Genomic DNA, 13,654 nt, shown 5'->3' with positions numbered 1-13,654 from the left:
CTGCACAGCAATCAAAACCAAACTTGTATTTTTAGCATTCTTAGCTCTCGACTCAGGGAAAAAATCTACTGCTTAAGTACCAAGGGCATGACTTGCTGCCATTATGTCCCAAGACTTTGCACTCAACAGTTTTCTGGTCTGGGGGCATCCTGGCCTATTTTTCGGAAAGGACTCCTAAATAAATTGGCAACTGCCCCAGGTGCAATCCTCAGTGTGTGTTCTAAACTGTAGCAAATGCTTGCTGCTGTATAGCAAGCAGTTTGCTAAAGTTTAAAAAAAAAATGGGGTATCATAAATCAGCACTATCTTGGGAAGTAGCCATTCTCCACATATTAGACTCCAAACTTCCCAGACTGGAATCTCATATACTAATTACAGCTTGCTCACTAATTAAACTCTATATAACCAAAAACTGGTTAGACTGCACCAAACTTTCATGGCAGGGATTGTTTAGGACCATGGCAACAACATATATATCCTCTCAAAGACTAATTATAACAAACTTTAAGAAACGGGAGTATTATCAGAAATACTGGAATTTACTGTTCAAACATATCTTGGATATTTGACAATGTTACAGCTCATGTTATTGAGTCTTACTTTAAAGCTTGAGTCATGCCCACACATATATACTTAGTCACAAACGTATGCCTTTACATCTTATTAAGGACCCAGAATGAGTGGACTCATAAGTTTGGTTTTCTCTCTTATATTCTTACCTTAGTAGCACTGTTTTAGATATTGTACATAGTTGATTATTTTTAGTGTAACACTGTTAATAGTTATTGTTGTTATTATTTAAACTATTTGTGCAACTAGCATTGTATTCTTCTTTCGCACGTTTAACCTGTTGTATTTGGTACACAAGTTAATAAAAAACTTTTTTTTAACTAAAATCTGAGCACTGTAGTGCTCCATGCAAGCAGGGCATAAACTGTTGCAACTGTTTGCTACAGTTAAAAGATGATTTTTTTTAATAAAGTGGTAGGAGGGAGGGTTGAGTGCAGGACAGAGAAAAATAACCTGAATGGCTGGGGCAGGGGCGCATGTCGTGCCTTTGGCCACTTGGTTTGTAGAAGGAGTGTTTTTTTTTTTTTTTTCTCTTTACAAGATGAACTGGGAGAGGGGCATGTGAATGTGAGCTGGGTACTGTCTGCAAATTTTGCAGAAGTACTTTTCTTTTTTTTTTTTTTTTGGAGGGGGATGGGGAGTTAGTTAATGGGACTAGCACAGGCTGTTAGTTGAGCCAGCTAAGCTTCTGAATAACAGTATTGTGCTAACCCTGACCAAGACATATGTTTGATGTTGGTATGAAATAAAGGAAGCTACAGAGACTATTGCCATGAGGTTGCATCAAGTAGGCATTTATTCGTCTTGTTTCTATCATAAATTTACAATCCCTTAAAACTATGCTGTGGAAATACAATGGCACAGCAGTCACACAACTACATGTGGGAAGGGTAATCCCTGTCATTTCTAAAATTCACATGTTGTGTCTTTTGGCTTTTCCCAGTTAGGGGTCACCACAGCGGAACTCCGGTCCGCTAATGATTGGCAGTAGAGTTTTACGTGCCGAGTTGCCAGCCCTGACGCACAACCTTCAACGAAGGTACGCCCATTCACGCATGTCTCCACACAGAAGATGCTCTAGCTGAGAATCGAATAGAACAATGTCTCTACTGTGAGGCGACAACGCTACCACAGCACCACCACCGCAGTTCTAAAATTCACATGATTATGGAAAATAATACCTAGAGATTACAGGCTACTATAAGCCAGGATGCCATCAGACATCACAGTTCACCAACCTCAGGGGTACAGAGAAATAATATTCTTCCCATCCCTGGTAATCTTTGGACTTTTTCATTCAATGCACAATTGTCACCCTTACTGTAAGACAGAACACTGCAATCTACATTACCAGGTACCATAAAATTTGTGTCATTGACAAGACTGGTTTGTACCATGCAGATCTTTCTGTATTATATTACATTTAATTTGCAGTTCATATCCTGCAGCAGAATATAACTATTACAGCTCTGCAACATAAACATTTTGCACTATACCATGGCACAGTATTAGATGCTACTTATTCTGCATTTCAAACTGGTGGAGCACAGAGTGGTATGACAGCATGGTATACAGCAGTGTAATGTTATGAGTTATAAACCTTGCACTGCAGTAATGTGTAGTACAGAGCTGTACCACATGAAAACCCTTCAGTGAAGCATAACGCAGCACAGCACAATACTGCAACATGCAATTTTTATACTGCACTTAGCACAGCGTGGCACTACTACATGTAAACCTTATACTGCAGCACAATTTAGTATTACAATAAGGAAATCTTATACTACAACACAGTGAGTGTGTGGTGGTACTGTAATAGTAGTACTACAATATCCAGATAATACAATGCAGCATAGCACAGTATAGAGTACTAGTACAACATGCAAACCTTTTATTCAACAAAGTACAAGACTGGATGGTACTAAAATGTATTAATCTAATACTGCAGCATAGTACAATACAGGGTGGTACAACATGTGAATATTATGCTGCAGCAGAGTGCAGTGCAGGGTGGTACTTCAACGTGTAAATCTTATGTTGCAGTGTATTACAGCACAATATGCTACTATAATGTGCAAATCTTCTACAGCAGCATAATGCAGCATAACTTAATACTACACTATGTACACCTTATCTTGTAGCGTAGTAGCACTGGATAGTACTATGACATACAAACCTTGTATCATAGCATAGTTTAGTGGGTCTATATTAAATGCTCAAAGAGGCGTTCCATCGAATGCCTCTTCACTGACACAATCAGCGACCTCACTAAACCACGAATGTTGAGAACAGCGATTTCTTTCCCTGGGAAAGAAATTGCTTGCAATAAAAACACATACACACAATTTCATACATAAAGTGGGGGACCACCCCCCTTAACTAAATATACCAACTCCGAGATCTCATTGCAGTGGGGTAAAGGGCAATGTCACAGCTCAGGCCAAGAGATTTTTTTTTTCCCTGGGAAAAAAATCACTGACCTGAGTCTTCGCTATTTTCAGATTTCGGTCTATATGTGTCGGTGAAATGGCATTCGCTGTAATGCCATTTTTCTGATCTAATATAGACTCTAGTTTAGTACTACAGTATGCAAATACTATATTGCATGTACACATTCAACTGCAGCAAAGTTCAGCTTATGCTGCGGTGAAGTGCAGATCAACACTACAGCATTTAAACCTTATACTGAAGAAATAATTCAGCACATGGTATTACTACAGCATGCACATCTTATGCTGCAGAGCTGTGCTGCACACTTGTACTGGAACATTTACACAGCATCATATGGTTCTATTTGGAAATCCTTGGCACACACAACCTTCAGAACCCATGAAACTAACACCAAAATGTTATGTTGAATCAATAAATACTGAAAATTAAAGATATTATGCCTTCACGTACACAACAAAATATTCAAAGAAGAAGAAATAAGTTTAGCAAGCTTCCAGAAACCTCTGTATGTTGTGTTGCCACAAAGAACCTTATGGATTATGAAATTAATAATGTTTTTTAAAATGTATGCAGCACCTCAACTCATATTCAGGTCTCCCTGATTCAGACATTATCTTGAGGCTTCTGAAAACAAACACTACAGAAAATCACAGTGCATGAATGCAGTAAACTTCGCCCCACTGAAATAAAATTTATGTTCACAGCAAATAAATGTTAAGAGTTTACCTTAATACACTGTAAAGAATAAATTAGCCATGTGCCCATAAATCCTGATTTGCAGCTTGTTTTGACAGTGAATAATATATGAACAAGTAGGCCTTATATTGTAGTATAGTGAAGCACTGGAAACCATTATCAGGAACAAGTGTTTTACATCACCGTATAGGGCTGGCTTGTACTACTCTCATATTGGAGTCTAGCACCACACACAGAATCTACAGAAGATCAAAATTAAAAGAAATAAAACAGAATCCACCAAATCCTATGCTCAGAATCTTTGAAACATGGAAAAAAATCAATGAATAAGGATTTTAATCCCCCAAATTATGGCAATAATCCTACTTCCCAATTAAATACAAACTACTCTTGAGTTCTTAACAGTACTGTATAGCTGACAATTACTGCAAAGAATTCCATTGATGCCTGAAATAATTAGCAAAATGGATTCACTGAATCTTGGTCCACCTGAATTTATTTCAGTTTGTGTTGCCTCCAATAATACACTTTGTGACTATATTGTGTAAAACTTGCAGTACACTATTACCCGGTACTGAACATTGCCACTACAGAAAAAATATTTACAACAGCACAGCAGGCTTTACTCACACAAGTAGCAAGTAGAGTTTGGTCACAGGAACAAGACAGACATGAGTATATCCCAGTATAATCCATACCCAAACACCCCATGCTCTTAGTCTATTATAAATCTATTTTTAAATTGATTTTTTATTATATTAATGTTTTAATATATCTGTGTAACCACACAGTCCTGTACATCTGTTTATCCACAGCTTCTGTGCAATATTGCCACATTTGGTAAAAAACCTCCCCCAGGCATACAACACAGACAACACTCTACTCCAAAATGAGAATGTTGTTAAAGGCCTTGGAACTAGGGTTGATAACTTCCTCTACTTTGATCGTCATGTTACCATAGCAATCAGAAAATTATTCTAGTTAGCACAGGAAATTGCCAAAGGAATATCCTTCAGATCTCAAGAGGTCCTTGTCCCCTTATATTCAGCATTGGTTAGACCAGTCATTGACTACAATGCCTGCTTTGGTATGTACCTCACTACACATATCAAACAACTAGAAAGAACTCAGAGGTTCTTAACTAAGAAGTTCACTGACTTATCTATCAGAAAAGACTGGAAGCACTGAAAGCAGTATCTGTTTATTACATATTGTATAGACTTCTTAGAGGAGATCTATGCCTTCCCTTCCATACCATTAGACTCTCTTTGGTCCTGGATATCTTGTATCCCCACAAATAAAATAGTCGCCCAAATCCCAGACCCAGTGACCTAAATTTTCATCAGCAAAAAATAAAACACAGTGGTAAGATAGGTTCATTGCGTAGTGACTTCTCTACCTCTGCGATAGACTCCTTTGTCAAATCAAGTAGTGTGATGCACTATCTTCCTTAAAATGGAAATTGGATGATTGGATTGGTATTCACAAATTCACTCCTGGTTCTACTAGTCTAGCTAGATGGGTAGATCAAGCTCTTTAGTATCAGTATGTGGATGCTCCCAAACCCCACATCTTTCACACTGCCCTGAAATAGGGTAAAGCTCTTTTCCTATTATAATTTGAGGAGCCACAGCTACAGAATGCAAAGGTACCCTAGAGGTTTTTGTATTTCTGCGTGTGTGAGGCCATTTTCCTTGTTATCATTATCAGTGCATATCACTACCTTGTGTTTGTTAGTAACCTTATGCATATACACGTAGGAATGTTTAACAAGGGTAATCATGGCTCAAAAATCCAGTAAAACCTGAACTGCTTTCCCTTTCAACAATACAGTATACCTTACTAGCTTGATGGTAGTACAAGACCCAATAATCCTAACTTCAGTCTTCCTAACCCCCCACCTAAACACGCTGTTCAACCTCAGCCTCTCCACAGGCTACGTACCCATAGAATGGTGCACAGCAACAGTTATTCCTCTCCACAAAGGAGGGGCCACAACTGACCCTGGAACGATCGCCCCATAAGCCTGACTAGCCTGGTCTGCAAGGCTATGGAGTGCATCATCATGGAACTCATTAACAAAGACATTGGGAACCTCCAAACACTTGACCCAACCCAGTTCGGTTTTGTTAAGGGCAGATCATGCCTACTAAACCTGGTTGACTTCTTCGAGACAGTCACCAAGGCCATAAATGTGGATAAGGTGGTTCACACAGCCTAACTTGACCTCGCCAAGGCTTTCGACACCATTCCCCACTCGGGTATTACAGAAAAACTCACCAGCCTAAACATAAACCCCTACACCACGAGATGGGTTGCCAACTGGCTTACAGACAGAACTCACACGGTAAGAATAGTGGGCTCCAGGTCCGACTCTAAACCAGTCACAAGTGGTGTCCCACAAGGCTTGGTCCTGGGACCCCTACTGTTTGGCATATACTTCTCAGAAGTACAGGCAAGCACAGGAGGACTATGGCTAACCAAGTTCACCAATGACTGCAACCTGGGAGCATTAACTGACTCTCCGGCTGACACGGACATCCTTCAAAAGGGTCTTACTGAGACGGACACCTGGTGTCAAAGTCATGGCCTCAAGCTAAATGCCAAAAAATGCATAGTCACCCATTTGGGAAAAACAAAACACCCACGAATTACCACATAGGTGGCAGCCCCTTTAATACAGAAGAGGTAATAAGAGATCTGGGGACCCAGGTAGATAGTAATCTCTCCTTTGACAATCATATTGCCAAAGTAGTTAGGAAATCCTTCTATGTGGCCCATCTAATTACTAAAGGGTTCGCATCTAGAAATAAAGAGGTTATAGTTCCCCTCTACTCGTCACTCATTAGACCCATCATAGAATACAATGCCCCATTTGGGATGTACCACACAAGACACTTTGAACAGCTGGAAAGACCACAAAAGTACCTCACTAAGAGGATTACTGGTCTCAAACATATGTCCTATGCAGCCCGACTTAAAAAACTCCGGCTGTACTCAGTGGCATATCACTTACTCAGAGGTGATCTCTGCCTGACTTAACAAAGACATGTCCAACTCAGAATTGATGGACATGCTCCATCTAAAGAAATCCAAGTCACTGCGAGCCACATGCTCTAGTGAGCTAAACCTCACCACAACAATAAATAGAACATGCTGGAGAGATAGATTCCTGTCACAAAGACTCCCCATGCTTTGGAACAAAATTACAAATTGCATCAGGCAGAGCCCCTCACTAACACTCTTCAAGAGAAACCTTGACGAGTGGACGGGTAACAGAAAATACACCCCTGGGATCACTTCATTGGCTCTGCTTGACAGAGGATCAGCTAATTTATCAATGGGGCGGCGAAAGCCAACATACTCTGGCTAGGCTTATTAATGCCCTCAGGCAGATAGCCTAGTACCTACCTATGAACCATAGGAAACGTTTATTTTGTAGCATGCATATCAGTTTTCATAGTTTTAATACTGGTATTCTCATTTCTAGCAGAACAGAATCTGGCTATGTGACCCCACCTTTCACAACTGAAACAAGGTAATTCATTACTTGCTACTTTTTGTTTCACATAAGATTGCACATTTCTTACTGCAACTTTTGAATTAGGAGCAGACAATTCAGTATTAAACAATGTCATTAATTAATAAGCATTATATTAAAGTTAATGACTTAGGATAAAAAAAAATCTACCATACACAGATAGGCTAAAAGCCCTATCCCTCTACTCTATTTCATACAAACTCCTCAGAGGTGACCTCTGTCTGGCATACAAAGCAATCTCGGACCCTGCCTTGATGGAACTGTTGGATATCCGCAAGTCAAGCTCCACTCGAGTAACCCACACACATGGCCCCAACCTGGTCTGTGACATTAATAGGACTTGTTGTCGGAACAGATTTGTGTCCCAGAGACTCCCCCATCTGTGGAATAGACTCCCCCTCCACATCAAGCAGAGTACATCTTTCACCCCTTTTTAAGTGCAACCTGGATAACGGGATGGGAAATAGAAAATACATCCCTAGGACTTTACCCTTATCCCTGCTGGACAGGGGCATCGGGTGCTGATTTGTCTAATACATGTGCTAAACTCTTGGCTAGACTTATAAGGGCCTTAGGGCCAATAGCCTAGTAACTTCCTATGATCTTATAATAATTTTTCAGCACTCACTTTTGCGTATTAGTAGGTAATGCTCTTTTTAAATCTGTCCTTGCTAGACTTTCTAATATTTTCACTCTACTATTATTATCATGCTCTAACTATAGCTTTATAGTGTGTTTTAAGTTAGACACATTATCTGTTACCAGTTTGTCAAAATAAAAAAAAATCCATTTGTGAAAATTTACTGCTTGTACTTCAGACGTTATGCCAGCCCTGTCCAATAGTTCTTTTTTTAACTTTGCATAGTTTGTGCACCATTCAGTTCTCTTGACTTTCCTACATGTTTTCAAATAGTCCTAAGACCACTGGGAAGACAGAACATTTGTTCATTATCTGTTCTCAGTTCTCCTGTGTGGCATATCCTTTAAAAAACTCCAAATATAGTACCATGTAATCTTACTTACTTAACCTTTTAATGTCAGGTAAAGTTCTGCAGGCAGCAGTTCCACTGGCCAGTTCCACTAATTGCTGTTGCAGCTTCTGATTGACCTCTATCTTTAACTCTATTAAGACTTAGTAAATCATCCATCATTGTAAGAAAAAAAACAGAGTTGGAATGCCTATTACTGTGCTATGACCTATAATGAATCTCTGGCTGCGGAACCAACCTCCTGTCTGCTTCCAGGATATACCCTTTATACAAACTTAATTGATAATCATTTGTCATACAGTAGTTGTGTGGCAAATTTTATGAGACTATAACAACACAAGATACGTGTAAAGGAACAGCTCACCTTTTTCTCACACAAGATGTAGCAATACGGAAAAGGTAAAAATGTCTGCTTCTGTTGCTGGATTAAGGAGACAGAGGGCAGGAATCAGGATAGGGAAAGTGAATGGTAATGAATGTGTGAACACTTTTGAGTGTTTTGTTTAGTAAGTGAGCTTTATATTACATTACATTATAATATTCAAAAGATTAAATGAAATGGCTTGTGGCAATTTTTTTCTTACTGACAAATTTACACGGCTTGGATTTTAACTTTATGGATTTAGATATATTTTAGTGGATTTAGTCAGGGATTTTTTGCAAGTTAATTTGCATTCTCAGATAAAGTTTTATCTGATTAGTTATGCCTGCAATCTGCACATTACACTATTGCTGAAACATCAAGATAGTATCCATTATACTCCTATAAATACATCTTGGATGGCCACTGTTTGTGACATGACACAAAATATAACAAACAAGTACCGCGGTCCCATTCACCACCACTCTGGATGGTTGAAGCTCTACCATCCAACCTGAGCCACTAGAAAGAGAGCATGTATGACAAGAAGGTGATGACATGAAAGAACATCAGGGGGCAGGGCAAGACATACAACTGGGAGGTAGGCGGAAATGCTATACTATATTACTGACATGACAATATTTACCAAAAAACATGTACCATGTCAGGCCATCTCTGGAGAAAACACCATTAGTAGCACGTAGTATGCAATCATTTAAGAAATACTGGGCACATTATACAGGACCTGTCCTTGTTAACTTGTGATCGCACATGACCATCTTAAAACCCAGATTGTAAGTTACATGTGATACAGCCACTATCTTCTGTACAAGTAAATGGCCACACACAACAAAGTGCTTGACACACATATGTAAGAACCACAGCATTATATACAGGGATGGCAGGCAGATATATTCAAGGTATCATCAATAGAATACCCAAGTCACACAGATGGTAATAAGCCATATTCGCAGTTTAAATCATTGGTTCTTCTAGACTCTGTAATAGTAAGCCTCAATAAAGCTGCAGAAAAATCACTGAATATTCACTAAATACGTGACAAGTAATTTCAGCCTTGTCATTTAACAGACATCTCTCTCTTTCTCATACCCATCCGCCAACCCTCATCCCGACACACAAGAAAAAAACTAAGGCTTAGTCTGTTTAGTTATTTTTTTACTATCGGTTTCCATTCAAATACACACATTCATTGACTGTTCTACATTTATTTTGATTTCACATAGAAACATAACTGCTAATTGTTAGATTAGGGACCTCTATTTAAAGTACTTATTAGGCATTATGCTGACTAAAGTATGCAGTGTCAGACATGTATGCATTCAGTTTCAGAGAAAGACAGTTTATTAGAAAGGAAAGATAAGCAGGAAATGTACAGAACATACAAAAATACAGAATGTTTTTTTCTCAAGGGAAAGATACAACCTTGCCAGCTACTGAATGTTCCTTAATGGAATGTTAAATAAAGCACATAGAAGACAATCAAGGTTAGTGGGAGAGAATGCGGTTTACAAAGAAAAATCGCTGGAATGAAGCAATATAATGTATTGTGTTCAGGATAGCAGTTCAGTTAAGGTTAGTTAGTTCGTTCAACTTGTCATTATTGAGAAGATTAAGCTACAATACAGGACACTCAAGCCTGAGCACAGAAGACAAGTCAAATAAAGACTATTTTAGTTTACATTGTTCAGGACAATCAGAATATGGCATGCAGTAACTTTGGATACTAATCAGCACCCTAGCATTTCTACAGATTGTTATTGTTTATCAGCACTGTATAAAGACAGTATTCAAATATTGTGAACATCTAATAAGGCGTTATTGAATGAACTACAGTGTTTGTAAAATTTATTTTGAAAAGAAGACAAGACTTGGCCCATAAAGGAGAGACTGGCACCTGTTCACCACGAGTTTGGGTAATTAACAAACTTTTGTTTCAGTCTCATTTCAGTTGTTTCCAGTTAATTCCAGTACAGTACAATCTTATCAATTCTTACACTAATGTACTTAAAAGGATTAACAAACCAACACAGATCCCGACTAAATAGCCTATACCCTAGAAGATAAATGTTGCTCCATCTTTACCACACCCACCCAGAGTTACTCCCTCTAAACACCAAAGATCACTCCCAGAATTACCACAGACAAAGCACTATAAACCCTATTCAAATATAATTTAGATGTTTCTTCGTAGCTAACTGATATAGAGAAGGATTTATAGTTACCTTTAGGGAAAATGGTTACCCATAGTCCACACTCACTTTTATACTGTCTAATAATATATTTGTGATTTTTGCTAGCTTGTTTCACTGTTTGGAGAACTGCCAATGTAATCCCACTACATAAAGTCAGCAATACCTGTGATCTGGGAAATTATAGACCCCTTATTCTCTCATGAGTCCTATGCGTAAGGCTATGGAGCACATCCCATCCAAGTTCATTAACAGAAGAATATGAAACTTCCTGAATCTTAACCCAAATCAACTGATTTTAACAAGTGCAGATCCTGTCTCCTTAACCCTTAAACCTTTTTTTTAAAAGTTAACTAAAAGCATGGACAATAATAACTGTTCACAATACCTTTCTTAATCTTGTCAAAGCCTTTGAAACAATCACTTATGCAAATTTTATAGATGAGCTCTCAAAATGTAATGTATAGATCTACTTTGTCCAATGGATAACTAACTGGTTCACTGAAGCAACCCATTTAGTGAAAGTTGCAGGAACTTCCTTTGGATGTAAAACGTTAATTGCAAAGTCTCACAGGGCTTAGTACTGGACCCCCTCCTTTTCAACATCTATTCAGCTGATAGTCAGTCCAATGCTCCAGGCTTGTGGTTCCTAAGTTGTTGCAGTTATCAACACAATTCTGAGACACAGTTATGTCTTCAAGTACTTGAATATGATAGCTCTTATTGAACTAACAATGGCCCTAAGATGTTGTTGTTGTTTTTCTTTTGGCTTTTCCTGGTTAGGGGTCACCACAGTGGAACTCCGGTCCACTAATTATTGGCAGTAGATTTTTACGGTGCCGAGTTGCTAGCTCGATACCCAACCTTTGACGAAGGCATGCCCATTCATGCATGTCTTTCAGAACGCCACTCGATCACGGGGAGAACATGCAGACAATTCTACTGTGGTTATCGTTGGTAAAATAAATAGACATATTCTCACTTTCTATCATATAAATGACACACCCCTCTAAAACTAATAGAGACCATAAGGAACTTGGATACCCATGTTGACAACTCACTATAATTTAACCATTACAGCTCCACAACCATTGAAACATTTTTCCATATGGCTCAGCTAAGTTCCAAAGCATTCTGCTCTAGAGCTAAAACGTTCCCCCACTTATCCCTCATAAGGCCCATCAATGAGTAAAGTTCTCCTTTTGGCATTTACTTTTCTAAGTAAATTGCTCGACTTGGGAGGCCTCAGAGATTTATAACTAAAAATATCACTACTCTCGAGTCCTCTGGTTTTCTAAATTGATTGGCAGCCCTGTTCTTGTATTTAGTTTCTTAATGACTCATTTCTTGTGACTTTTGCTGTGCTTTTCAAGGTCAGGAAAGACCGTGACCTATTTGACCTCCTGTACTACCATAAAAGCAACTGCTCCTCAAACACCCCTACCACAAAACTCAAACTACTTTTATTTATTAATTCACATTTGATTGCTGGGAAGTTCCGCCTGGGTAATGCAAGACCCTTTTTTTCCACAGAAGCCCAGGGAGAAAGCTCCAAAAGCCTATTTAGTGAGATTAAAACATACAAAGATATTATAGTGAGTTGTTGACAGAATAAGCAGCTACCCATTGCTTTCTATGCATTTGGAAAGTACAGTTGTGTACACTTACCATAAATCTAGATGTTCGAGTGTATTCACTGTTGCAGTCATCACTTGTGGGTTATCCCTGCTGGGTAGCCCTCGGTCGGCCTGAATACCAGAGTCAAGCTTTTCCCCTGTGCCAGCTGCTATCACCTGTGGACTGACGTCAGGTCATCAGTGGTATAAAGGAGAGCAGACAGCACTATTACAACAGTTTTTCTTACCCTAACCTGTAGGAGCTCCTAGAAGGAAATGTTTTAAAGAGCCTCTGGTGGCCCAAGGCCACAAGAATGACAGTTCATCTCCAAAAAGGATAAGATTGAGGGGGAAGGTAGGAGGGAAAATAGGACTGCAACAGTGAGTGCACGCAAACATCTACATTGTACTATGTTCTTTCTGTTTCATTGTTGCAGTCATCACTTGTGGGAGGATTCCCATAAAGCTGAGGAAGGGGAGGATGGAAGTATGAAATTCCTAGGACTGAGCTAGCATGCCTTGCAGGACTGCAGAGGCAAAGCCTTCCCAAGCCCTGGAAAACAGAGGTAGGTGGTAGTGTTTGGTGAAGGTGTGGAGCGAGGTCCAAGTGGCAGCTTCCAGGATGTCCCTGGTGGGTACTCCTCTAAGAAAGGCAGTGGAAGTAGAGGCTGCCTTAGTGGAATGTGTTCTGATAGATTTAGGAAAAGCTTTTCCATGAAAAGTGTAGCAGAACTGTATGCAGTGAGATATCCATTTTGAAATGGTCTGTTTGGAGATAGGCTTCCCCTCTTTCCCTGGGGCGAAGCCAACCAACAATTGATCCATCTTCCTAATGGATTTTATTCTGTCCAGGTATTATCTTAACTGTCTGTGCACATCCAGTGTGTGCAGAATTCTCTCCCCTTTATTCTGAGGGTTTGGAAAAAATGTGGGGAGATGTATAGCCTGGTTTTGGGTCACATCATATACTACCTTTGGCATGAATGGCAATAGCGGTGTCCTGAGAGACACTCTGTCTGCATGGAAGATAATGAAGAGATCAGTGGCTATGAGGGCTTGAAGTTCTGACACCCTCCTAGCTGAAGTAATATCCAAGAGGAAGGCAGTCTTCCAGGGAAAGTATTTTAGGTCTGCTGATGCAGCTGGTTCGAAGGAAGGCAATGTCAGTTTTTCTAAGACATAGTTTAGGTCCCAGGCAGGAGTGAGTGCCCTTCTAGGGG

At 39.4% G+C, this 13,654-nt stretch overlaps 1 protein-coding gene across 3 annotated transcripts in view; it reads right to left on the bottom strand.

Moving 5' to 3' along the window:
* AIFM3 (apoptosis inducing factor mitochondria associated 3) overlaps positions 1–13,654 on the bottom strand; it is a 667,943-nt gene that overhangs the window by 202,652 nt on the left and 451,637 nt on the right. The gene's annotated exons all lie outside the window — the stretch shown is intronic.

This window comes from Protopterus annectens, chromosome 4.part0 (assembly GCF_019279795.1).
Source record: "Protopterus annectens isolate FY-2018-M chromosome 4.part0, PAN1.0, whole genome shotgun sequence".
Classification (NCBI taxonomy): Eukaryota; Metazoa; Chordata; order Ceratodontiformes; family Protopteridae; genus Protopterus; species Protopterus annectens.
Note: the sequence above shows the minus strand (reverse complement) of the source record. Positions and strands in the feature narration are given on the sequence as shown.